The sequence below is a fragment of the Excalfactoria chinensis genome, chromosome 7 (genome assembly GCF_039878825.1).
Source record: "Excalfactoria chinensis isolate bCotChi1 chromosome 7, bCotChi1.hap2, whole genome shotgun sequence".
Lineage (NCBI taxonomy): Eukaryota > Metazoa > Chordata > Aves > Galliformes > Phasianidae > Excalfactoria > Excalfactoria chinensis.
The window spans coordinates 11,126,620-11,138,716 of NC_092831.1; positions in this window are offsets into that span (position 1 = coordinate 11,126,620).

Genomic DNA, 12,097 nt, shown 5'->3' on the forward strand with positions numbered 1-12,097 from the left:
CTCCTTAAGAGCAGCGCTGCCGAGAAAGACTTAATGTGAGCCAGCAGTGTGTGTTTGAGGTTTGGAAGGTCAATGGTATCCTGGGCTGCAGGTGTTCAAGGCGAGGTTGAATAGGCCCTGTGCTTGATTTAGTGGTTGGCAACCCTGTCTGCAGCAAGGAGGTTGGAAACGCATGATCCTTGAGGTCCCTTCCAATCTAAGCTGTTCTGTAATTCTATGATGAATGCTTTGTATTTTCCTTCCATAGTGATTTTTAGACTGAGTACAGAATAAAACCTTGTTGACCCACTGCAGAGCATAAGATAGTATCAATGACCTGAAATATGTTTGGTCTCCTGGTTAGCACTTATTTTAAATACTTTCCTATTACCACAAAAAATGAAAAGATTTATAAAAATAAACCACTTGAAATCAAAGGTCATAAATTTGATTAAAAATGAACTGGTGCATTTCTGTAGATGAAAATACAATACAAAAGAGCAGTGGGAAGCAGTGGGAGACTTAATCTGTTAAAAATTCCTATTCTGTTCAAGACAAGTACTTGAAATGTTTTCAGAAGTTGTTTGAGTAGGTGCTGTGGGTGTTTTCCGTCCTTATGGAGATATAAAGCATCAGATTACTATTTAATTATGGCCAGCGCAAGTTCTGTTTAATTTTTATTTATAATTAAAGAAAAAACTAACAAAAAACTCCATAACAAACAGGTAGTCTGAACAAATTAAAGCAAACTAAGCAAGCAAGTAACCAACCGACCTACCAATAAATAAATTAATAAAATCTCCATTGGAACCACAAGACTTGCACGTTTTTGAATCCTTTGATATGTTTCCTGGCTGTAGTTTCTGAAACAGCACGTATCTAAAGCTTTGACAAGCAATTCAGTTGGCTTGTATCTTCCTTTGTGCACACTGAAAACACCCGGAGAGAGTTATTTCCTCTGTTTCTTCTCAATTTCTGACTTGCTCCTGTGAGTTCTCAAAAAATGATTTGTTTAAACATGTGCCAATTAATATTTACTGCAGTGGGGTTCTTTGCTGAACATCAGTATTTGCTAGTGTAAAACATACAGGATAACAAGATGGGTGACTTGTTAATGAAAACTATGCAGACTCACAGGTATCTTCAATATGTCATTCTGAATATGGTCCATGATGAGGCAGTGTAGAAAAAAACTAGTAGATCCTGGTCTGAAAGTGGGTTCTCTTTAAAACTCTTTATGAGCTTACTTACGCTTTATTATCTACAGATTTTGATGGATAAAGTTACGATGGTTCATCTGTGACTTTTGTTTATCCTCAAATACAAGAACTTCACTTACTTACATATAGATTAATTTTACAGCCTCATTACACTCATGCGAGAGATGACATTTTGAAATTTGACCTAATAAGTGCACCATCTGATTGCGTGTGTTTTTACCCCAGTTAACTAGGCTTTGTCTAATTGCATAATTTGATTATTTACATAAAGCCTTGAAATCTAAACAGCATTCTTTACCATGTAATCATTTTGCTCGCATAAGCTGTCAGAGCTGCAGTATTACTGCAGTATTACTTTATTTTTGAAGGAATAAAAAAATGCTTTTAGAATCTGCAGCATAAATAGAATATTTTTGAAATGTGTAAAAATTGTGTTTAATGAGAATATTGAAAAAAAATACATTAATTCATTTCGCTCTTCAGAACAGTTCTTAATGAAGCTAGTAGCACAATTCAAAGAATTAAATGGTATGCAGAAGTGTGAGAATCTCAGGCTGTAATACTTCATGGAACTGAGAGAGTCCATCGAAGTTTAGTGGGGGATGAGAATGGGTACAGTCTATGTACGTGCACTCTAATAAGGTGGAAAAAGGATTTGTGGTCCCTTTTGTACAAAGGCAGTGTTAGCATTCGTGTTACTGAAAGGCATACTGACAGAAAGCAGGAGAGTAAAAGAAATGCAATTTCAATTGTTATTAATGGACAAAAGTCCCTTTTTTAAGCAGAGGATATCACCCAGTCCCAGGAGCTGGCTTTATTTCCATTGAACTTAAAAGAGAAAGATGCCATTAATAGTGATAATATGGGGCACTGGGTTAAGTGAACTTAAAAGCCAGTGCTCTAAACAAATATTTAAAAGGGATTGGTTAAAATTGAAATGTTTTTGAAACATGTATTCATGTTTCTCATTGCTTATAAGAGAGAAGAGTGTAAGAACCCAGATGAAAACATTCTGAATTCTGTGAGGGCAAGATGCAGAAATAAAATCAATTGGCCAGACAAAACATGGGAAAAAAAAACAGAGGCTTCAGCCCTCAGAAAACTTTGTTGTGATCTGAATAAAAGAGATAACAGAGAGTATCTGGGCTTGTTTCAAATTATGCTTTTCAAAATTGCACTCTCAACCAGTATTATGCTAGAGAAAACAACATGTTTATGGCTTATTCAGTGTTTGTTTTGCTTTACATAGCACTGGGGGGAAAATACCAGGATTTCTCCTATGTCATGTATTATTCTGCATAGTGCTGGCTATTACAGTGCTGAAGCACACAGAACAATGAGAAGAAAATACAAAGAGCAACAATGAAAACAGTGCATAGATTAGAAAATGAGATATATGAGCTGACATGGAGGGAGCTAAACTAATATATGATGGAGAAGGACAGACTCAGGAGGGACATGATCAAAGTCTATAAATACCTTCTACAGTCTATAAACACCTTCAAGGTAACCATAAAAATAAAGGATAGAAGTGTAAAACATCAGAAGATGGTAGGAGAAGAATCAGTGAAGTGAAACTAAAGAGGGGGGGAAAAAACAGATAAAACTTTGGGCAATAGCTGACCCCAAACCAGCCTGGTAATAGGGTACTATCCCTAATGATACACCAGAACAGGGTTGAAGCTATTAAGCAAAGTAATGTAACAGAAATGGTTACACACTAACCAGCACTAACTAATTTGACTAATTTTGCCATTTTTAAGATTTGAAATAGTACAGATCTTCTGAAGTGCTTCTTTGTTACTACAGAAGACTACAGACAAAAAACAAACAACAAAAAAACAAGCCCAGTCTTACTTGGGAGTCAGTAGCAAAGCATCAGGTGTCTGGATCTATCCTGAACAAAGTGAAATGCAGATTAGAAATCCCCCTTTTCAGAAGGTCAGAGTTCTTGCGAATATTTACAAGTGACCTGTGCAATAGGTTGTGCTGGATGGCACAAAACATTCTGCAACTGACTTGCTAGTTTCTGACTTATGCATTAGCTCATTACCAGAACAAGAAAAACAAAGAAAGGAAGAAAGATATGATGGTAGAATACCGGTAGAGTTACTGAACATATTCACTCCCCATTTAGTTCTATTGGAGATTCTGTTATTAATTTTCAATATTAAGAAAAAAGTTTGCGAGTAGTAGAAATCAGACTAAGATTATACTTGAAAGAAAAATAGGAACAGAAAAAGCATAACAAAATACGATCAAACGTATCAATCTTATGAAGGCATGGCAACAAGTACAGTAGATCCATGCTAAAGAATGACAGGAGAGTCAGACCGCTCTTGTTCACTTTCAGTTACTGATAATTTGCAGGATGTTTGGAATGCATATTGAAAAGGGTGAATTAAGAAAGCGTGACTGCTCAGTCCGTTTATGTGACAGGCTTGACTCAGGTGTAAATATCGCAGTTTATTAAAGCCAGAAGTCCACACAATTTATTCCTCAAGGATGTTTTGTATCAGGAGGGTTTTGTTTATCCTTTTGTGAAAAAATATTGGACTATCAAGCAAGAATTAAAAAAATAGAGGAATATAACTGAAGTATTAGTTTCTAAAATGAGAAAGCAAATGAAGCGATATTGTTCTCCCAAACCAATGATACAGTTGTGCAATTATTAATTAACTCTGTCTTGTATGGAGGGTTTGTGAACCTAGGCAAGATATAACCTTGTAATGAAATCGGAAACCAGGATCAGTTGTCATGGTTTCCAGTGTTATAGCAACATTTCCACAGAGCTGCACAGATAAAACAATTGAATACAGAAATTTAAATTACTTTCTTACACATCAACATGTTAAAAAAGTGTGACAGAAAGTATCGGCAGTAACCTGCTGGAGATTTTAAAACTGAGACTATCATAGGATTCAACAATTCGTGTTCAAATGGGAATGCTTCTGTATTTGCATAGTATATTAAAGCAACAACAACAGCTATCAATATTATTCATCAAAACTGTAAGGACATTTTTGGTCTTTTCTAGTGATCTAACAGGTGCTGAAATCTATTTCTTATCAGTTAATTTTATCATACAAAAAAAAAAAATAAATCCATCCTTAGTCTGATTATGTAGGAATTATGGAGACACTGGGCAGCCCGGGCATGTGGGAATGCATTTCCAGAACTGCATGACCCCATGAAATGAATTGACATCTTAGATTTTGATTCTGTCGCATCAGATTTTCCAGCACAATATTTTTCTCCCAACTGGCTCCTGAGATATGTTTGTGTTATGCAAAGAAGAGCAGCAAAGTAGATCCCACAGGTAGCTCAAAGCTGCCCTTCCTCTCTGCCTGTGAGTGAATACTTCCAGATTTTTTTCCTTGTCCTGGTTGATTTCAAATGTGGAGCTAAATTTATGTTTGAATGAATCCAATCTTGTATTTCCCATGTTTGGTAGCTTGCATCACAATAAAAATTCACAAATGACTGACTCTCAGCTCAAGCATCTGGATAAATAAGAATTTTCAGAAGATTTCAAATAGTGAAGTATAGATTTTCTTAACATTTTGTATGTGCCCTTTAACAACTCTTGCAATATTATTTATAAAATGGGATTGTTTTTATTTTTTTATTTTTTTCTAAGTTGACTGTGAAAGCACAGGATCTTTACACTTGTTTTGCGGTAACACTAGTTTGATACTGTGAGGGAAACTGTTAATCACAGCCTGAACCTCTGATTATCCATCTGAGGCAAGTGACGAGTCAGTTGTGGGAGCACAGGTGAAGGTAATTCAGCTTTGCTCCTGGAAGGGATGGAGCTTGACTCCACCTCTCCTAGATCCCATTTAAGGGCTGACCACCACTAAGGTAGCATCTCTTTCTGATTATTGCTGCTTTGTGGTGTTTTTGTGTTGAGCCTCTATTTTGGTGTGCATCCATCTTGATGGAAAGCCTCAGCACTGGAGAGTCTTTTCTTAGGTACTCTCTGGCTATCCATTTACCCAGTAATCACAACTATACATTTGTATTATTCCAGCTATACAGATACTTAGCGTGTTTTATAATGCAAGGTGGGAAAGGAGGAAAAAAAGAGAAGAGCAGTTTGCTTTTGGGGGTTTTTCTGCTCCCTTCAGTGTTCTGCCTGTTCCTCAAACACAGAAAAGCAGGTGTCCTTCCTTATGAAGCAGCTTCCCTTTGGAGGTGATTGAGGTATGTGGTAAATATTGCTCTCAAACCAAATCTTGCACTTCTTTAACTCATGCTGGAAGAGGCTGTGAAGAAAAAGAAATGGGAATATGATGGGAAGTGTGCGGTGAGTCTTTGGATTGATTTGCATGTGAAGGATTTGTCCAGTTTTTTTCAGGTTTGCAGTCCTTTAAAACCCTCCAGAGTTCTCAGGTTTTTGGTTTTTTGTTTTATTTTTGGACAGAGTCTCCAAGTAGAAGCCAAAGATTATTTGATAAACCTGGTTCTGACAAATCAGATGGCCTATTCTCTTCTTGCATTTGAGAGTCCAGTGGGTGGTACGCTTGAATGCTTAATAACTATTTGGATAGATGCCCCTTCTCCCTGGAAAAATAAATGAGATCTCCTAAAAATGTATCTGAAATTGGCCTTGCTGAGAAGTACTTCTGAGTGTTAGAATTACCGTTACATCTGGTAACTTCAGAGGATTTCATCTGCGTGTACTTTCCACTGTTTCGCATAATTCTCAAGTGAATGTCTCAGCAAGATCACACTCTGAATCTGTTTTTCTCTACATGCTTTGATTTATATTAGGGTTACAGTTGTGTGAAAAGTATTCATTTAGTTCTTGTTGAGATTAGTTTGCCAAAGCAAGGTATGGCAAGTTAAATATTTAATTAAAATACTATTCAGTGTGGGCTGAATAAATATCATTTTTCAAATACATTAAATAAAGCCAAGAGGAATCTGTTACTGCATTTCTGTTGCTTCTGCAACATCTAGTGTGAATTTAGCACATTCAGGTTATTCTTAAACTTCTCATAATTAGCTTGGTAGGAAGGGGAAGGGATGCTCTCTGTTAGGCACTTCTGGTTACCAACACTGCGGCTTATGAGAGAGACTCTCTGCTTTTTAAGTTTCCTCATTAGTTGCTGGGCAGTAGGAGGGATATAGTAGGACAAATCCATCTTACGGTTCTGACAATAAAGTACAGGATCATTTCTTTCCTTGGTTTGTCAACAAGAAAAACCCCCATGCTTCTGCTCCCAGGGCTTTGCATACTGTCGTAATTCTCCCACAAAGGGAGCGTATGCAGTTTAAGTTAGTGGAACAGTATCGATATAGAAACAATGCTTTAAGATTTAATGAAATCATATTACAGCTAACCATACACTTATCATTTTAAACAGTTTTGTTTCTCTAAAACCTTTTTCTACATGGTTAGTAATAGAAATTGTATGTAATAACTGGTATTACAGTCAGCAGTTAGAGTCCACCTACTAAGATCTGAAAAGGTAGCAGTGCTCCAGGAAAATTATCTTTTGCAAACAAATCATTAATGTCTTGGTAGAAGAATTTTCTTCTTGTATGTATGTACACGTGTGCATTTATGGATATACATTTGCTCTGAATAAAATATAAAGCGAAACCCCAACTGTAAAATCTAATTGCATCATTTAGAATATTGAAAGACTTAACACAAAACAACAACAATGAAAAAAAACAACAAACCCACACCAAAATGTTTTAGGCATCATTTCAGCTCAAGCTTATAAATAATAATGACTAAATTCAGCAAGATACCAGCTAGTTATTCACACGAAATGGAATACAAAAGAATATGCATTTATCTCCTCCTCTGAAAATACTATTTTCAGCTCATTAACCTATACAGGAGCTTTTATTGAGTAGTCATACATGTTTTTAGTAATATTTCTTTTCTTTCTTCCCTAATCAGTCCCATCTCATCACATTCTCATTAAGTAAGTGCAAATGAATGTTTGTTTGTGAGGTCCTTGTGAGGAGTTGCAGTGTGTCTTCCTTTTCTGGGAGGTACATTATTCAGCACTGAGAACAGTAAGAGCAATGACTGCAGTGAACAACAACAGATTTCCTGAATGTCATATTAGAGTATTCAGATAAGAGTATTAGATCTGAATTCTTCAAGTTGAAATAAAGGTTCTTGAAACAGTAAAAAGCCAAGCTGGTTCAAATTCGTGGTAGCTTAAATCAAGATGGACCTTTAAAATGCAGTTCTGAATTTCTTGAACAATAGTATTTGGAGGGTTTGTACTTTTTGTCTGCAAATGAGCTTAATATGTCCAGTGCTGATGTTTCACTCAGTGATGCGAACACTTCTTGACAACTTAATTTGGCTAGGGATGAAAACAATAATAAGGTTAAAATACAGATTAGTGTTAAAATGTTCACTGGGAGGCTGCTGAGGTTAGTGCGGTTTTTGCAAATACTGCCTTTTACCTGAAGAAATGCATTGTGAATGGAATATTTAATCAAGCTCATGATCCCAGAACATTTGTACTTTTCCTATGCACATACCAGATAGACTAGATTAGATTCTAGTGAGGATTAGGTGGAAAATGTGTTCCCTTGGTTTGCTGTGCAGAGAGCTGAGTTCTGTGTGTGGAAAATGAAATGCAAGACTTGGGGGATCTTGGGAGATCATCTTACCCGTGCTTCTACACAGAGGCTGGATCAAACACTACTGCCATTGAGACCTATGAAGGAAGGTTTCCTAGTCAAGTATTTATTAATTCATTGAGGAGATATTAATTTGGATGAAGTCCTTGTGACTTTGTTGATTTTTTATCTTCACTGATAGTTGTCCATCAAAATGACAGGACCCAAATTTAGGATGTTTTCTATGGAAAAAATAAAAATAAAAATAGAGTTTTGTGGTTATTTCAACAGTGGGAGGGGAAAAAAAGTGCAGCAGTCAGGGTGCTTGTCTGCTTGCAGCTATCTCCGTTTATCTCCGTTTCACTTTTAGTTCTAAAGTTATGATGAGAGGAAAAACTGTGAAAAAAATCCCTTGGCTGTCTAAACCATTCAGCACTGAAATATTTCTAAAGGATTTTACATTTACAACAGGGGGAAAAGCAGGATAGACTTATAGATTTCTGGCTATAGAAATCGTGATGGACAAATAATGGAATTGGTTTGTCATTTTTTTTGTCAGTTGCCTTCTATCCAGAAGGAAACAGTGTTACTGCAGGTATTTATTCAGTTCTTCATCAGGCTATTTATTATGACTGTTACGTGATTGATTCCCAAAGAAACCTGTTAAAATTTGTTTCATTGGAATGAGAATTACGTTATTTCCCTGAGGAAGTTAAATTGACATGTATTTTCTAACAAGTATTTTATTTTTTCTGGGCTCTCCTTTCTCTTCTTTTTACTATTTTTCCCCCCTCCTTCTCTTTTTTTATTTTTCGTTTCTTGTTCTAGATTGCATTTGTATAATTTCAATACTGATATATATATATATATATATTTTAATACATGAATATTTTAGATTGTAGCATTCCTGTAGAATCTTTTCTCATACCATTCAAGCACGGTCTTCTGTATTGCTTTAACAGCTGAAGTGAAACTTGCCTTCAAAGCAATTCTTGTCTCGGAGCACTGAAAGAAATACCATTTCTCTGCAAGGAGTCTAAACATCATCTCCTTCATCTAGCTCTCATGTAGAGTTATGCAGAAAAAAGGAATGCTCAAAATAAACCACAGGAAGTATGTTTCCTAACATGTTCGTAAGAAGGAGCAGAAAGGGCCTGGGCCAAATAGAAATAGACAAGGGAGAAGAAGCACTCTTCTTAAAGTGTAATACTTTGGCCAACATATGTAGCCAACTGCTTGTGCCATAGATTTTTTTTCCTTTATCCTCTTCGTAGTCTGAGGCACCAACAGATTAGTCCTCATGAATTCTTCCTGCAGGCTATTGAAAGAGATATGTTGCTCCAAAAATGCATGGAACTCTCTGTGTTAGTATGTTATGTACCAGAATGTCTAACGAAGGTGTCTTAATGCTAAATACTTGATTTTGGACATATGTTTTGAGATTGTAATCTATGAAACATATTCATTCCAAAGGAGTTCACCTCAAAAAGCATCCTAACGATATTAGAAACATGAGTTTGGTTTTTTTTAAAATAGGGGGGGGTATTTGAAACACCAAATGGGTGAATTCCATGGCCTGGACTAAGAATTGGTGTGGAAATTAACAAACAGTGGTGACAGTGGCAGTATTGGCTTTCTTGCCATTATCTAATATCTCAACTATACAACAGCAGCATCTGGCACGTCAAGATGTGTGAATAAAGAATACATATCCTCTTCTGTGGAAAATCTCCAATCTTGTATTACTTATCTCAGCTTGGAACATTTCTGGGCTTTATCAAAGTTATCAGCATTCCTTGAACAAGAAATCCACTCTGTTGCTGATGGTCTCTAAAATTCATTTCATCATGTATTCACATGTAGGACAGGATGTTTTATTTCACTCTTGCACTCAAGCTCCATTACTTTACATGGCAAAAACAGACAGAAAACCGACAAAGGAGAAAGGTAAATTCTATATGAATAATGAGCTTATTTCATATACCTCTAGCTGTATTCTCTTGTCTTCTGGTTTGGGTGAAGATTAAGTAGTGGAAATTATCGTATTCAAGTTGTTGAAAAGAGTTTTCTAATAGTCATAATAATGGACTTCACTGCAGAATTAAAAAATGCACATGCAGTTTTCCAGCTCACTTGTAGACATTTAGGGTAAGTAGGATTTAAAATCAGATGGGATCTCAGATTGTGTAGTCAGTAGTATTGTGACCATGAACCTTGAGCTGTTTCTGTCTGAATATGTATAAGATTCTGTGTCGTGAATGATCAAATTGCAATTTACAGTGATCTTGCCAGTATTTAATGTTCAGAAGCTTTCAAAACAGGCTAAGCTGAAAAAAAATATTGTGATGTGTACTTTTCCTTCATTGGTTCTAGCTCTTACAAAAAAATGAGCTGTGTTTCTTTAACTCACCATGACTCTCTTCATGATTTCAGACAGAAATTGAGTTCTGCTCAGTGGCAGCATGTTGCAGGGGAATCTGCTTTCTGTCTAATCCCCCAAGCAGCCTTCACTTTTGTCTTTCTTCTTTTACCCTTGTCAGTGCTCTTGTGCCTTTGAAAGTCTGTGGGAAAGCTTTCAGATTTGAACAGGTTTGGGATCAGATATTTTGGAAACAAACATGCTTACTGAAGAGAGTTCTTCTAGCTGTGTGCACAAATGCAATAAGAGCATGGGGAAACATTTTTTTGAGCTTACTTTTATTATGTTCAAGTACATTTTATGGCATTAGTCTGGACTATCCAAGTTATACTTTAAATGTTTCATGAGATGACTGATCTGTATTTCAAAACAAACAAGAGGTTATCTTGTTTCAAAGTAAAAGGACTCATGAACTGAAAAATTCTTTATTCAGACCTGTACTGTACTGCCTTATAAAAGTGATCTACGAATGTTTTGTCTAATTGTGGCAATTTTGAGTAAGTTGAGTAGGGGTATTTCAGTCACACTTGTTTTCTGTTACCACTTTGGTGTTTACACATATTCCTTGATCAAATAATGTGTTTTCAGTGTGCTTTTGAAAGAGTCTTACCTGCCTCAGAAGGAAGTTAAGGACTCAGTCAGGATTTCTCAATCATACAATGACTTGACAACACCTGTGTAACAAGTTCTGTGTACTGTTTTTAGCTGGGATAGTTACGATTCTCTTTGCTAGCAAGGATACTGGGAATGCACAACAAACTGGGAGGGCTCATGGCCAGAACAGATGGTCCCAGCTGGCCAAGAGGCAGTCTGTACTGTATGACATCATGCTTGGTAATAAAAGCTTGGGGGTGATGGCATTTGTCATCCAGAGAAACTGTTTTGCATGACAAACACTTTATTAAAATTGCTGAACATTCATCTTTCAATGCCTTGCTTACACATGCAGCTTTTACTTACCTATTGAAGTGCTCTTATGTCAATCCACAAATATTCTCTAACCTTCCCAATTCTTTCCCACATCCCACTGTAGGGGAGTGACCTGAGCAATGCTGAGGTGCCTAACAGGGTTAAGTCACAAAACAGGTCCACCCTGAGTGAAGAAGAATTGTCTTGGGCTGTGTATAAAGTAGGTAACTTGCTCCAAATGTAATGCCTCCTCTTTGTTTTCCTGGAATCTACAACAGATAATAAGAACACAATCACACATTGATAGAGGAAATTCTTAGCTATGCTGAGAAAATGCTGATTTTCAGCATACTCACCACCATTCTCTATGCACTTTTACCAGTGATGAACAAGAATCTGAATGCCATGTTTGTCAAAATTTGCATCAAATGCACTGTCACCACTGCTGAAATGCACCACACGCTTGCCTCATTGTGCTCGCATCTGCTGTTTGGTTTCTGTAAATGTTCAGCATTTCTGTAAATGTCAGTGGGAGCCATTTTCTTCTGACACACCTTTCCTTCACATGCACTTCTATGTCGGACGCCATTTTGTCAGACTGCCCCTCTGCTGCCATCTGTCTCACAGGGACATTTTGGCGGGAAGGTTCAACCTCCACTACCACAGCGCCAACATCCACCTCTGATGTCGTAGGCCAGCGTAACAAATTGGGAGGCATTTATTTTGAGAGCAGCCCTTGTAAGTAATATAGTTAATGCATGTAATGAACAGTTTAAAAACATATATTTTTAATCAGAATATAAAAAAAAGCGGGAGAAACAAAAGCATAAAACTAGTGGGATTCCTGACTTTGTGGAATCTCAAATGCAGTAGACACACCATCTGTGACCAAACCATGTGTGTGGGACACGCACAGATGCTGCTTCTTGCTGCAAGCCACACACAAGTGTCTGGTTGGGAAATTCAAGAC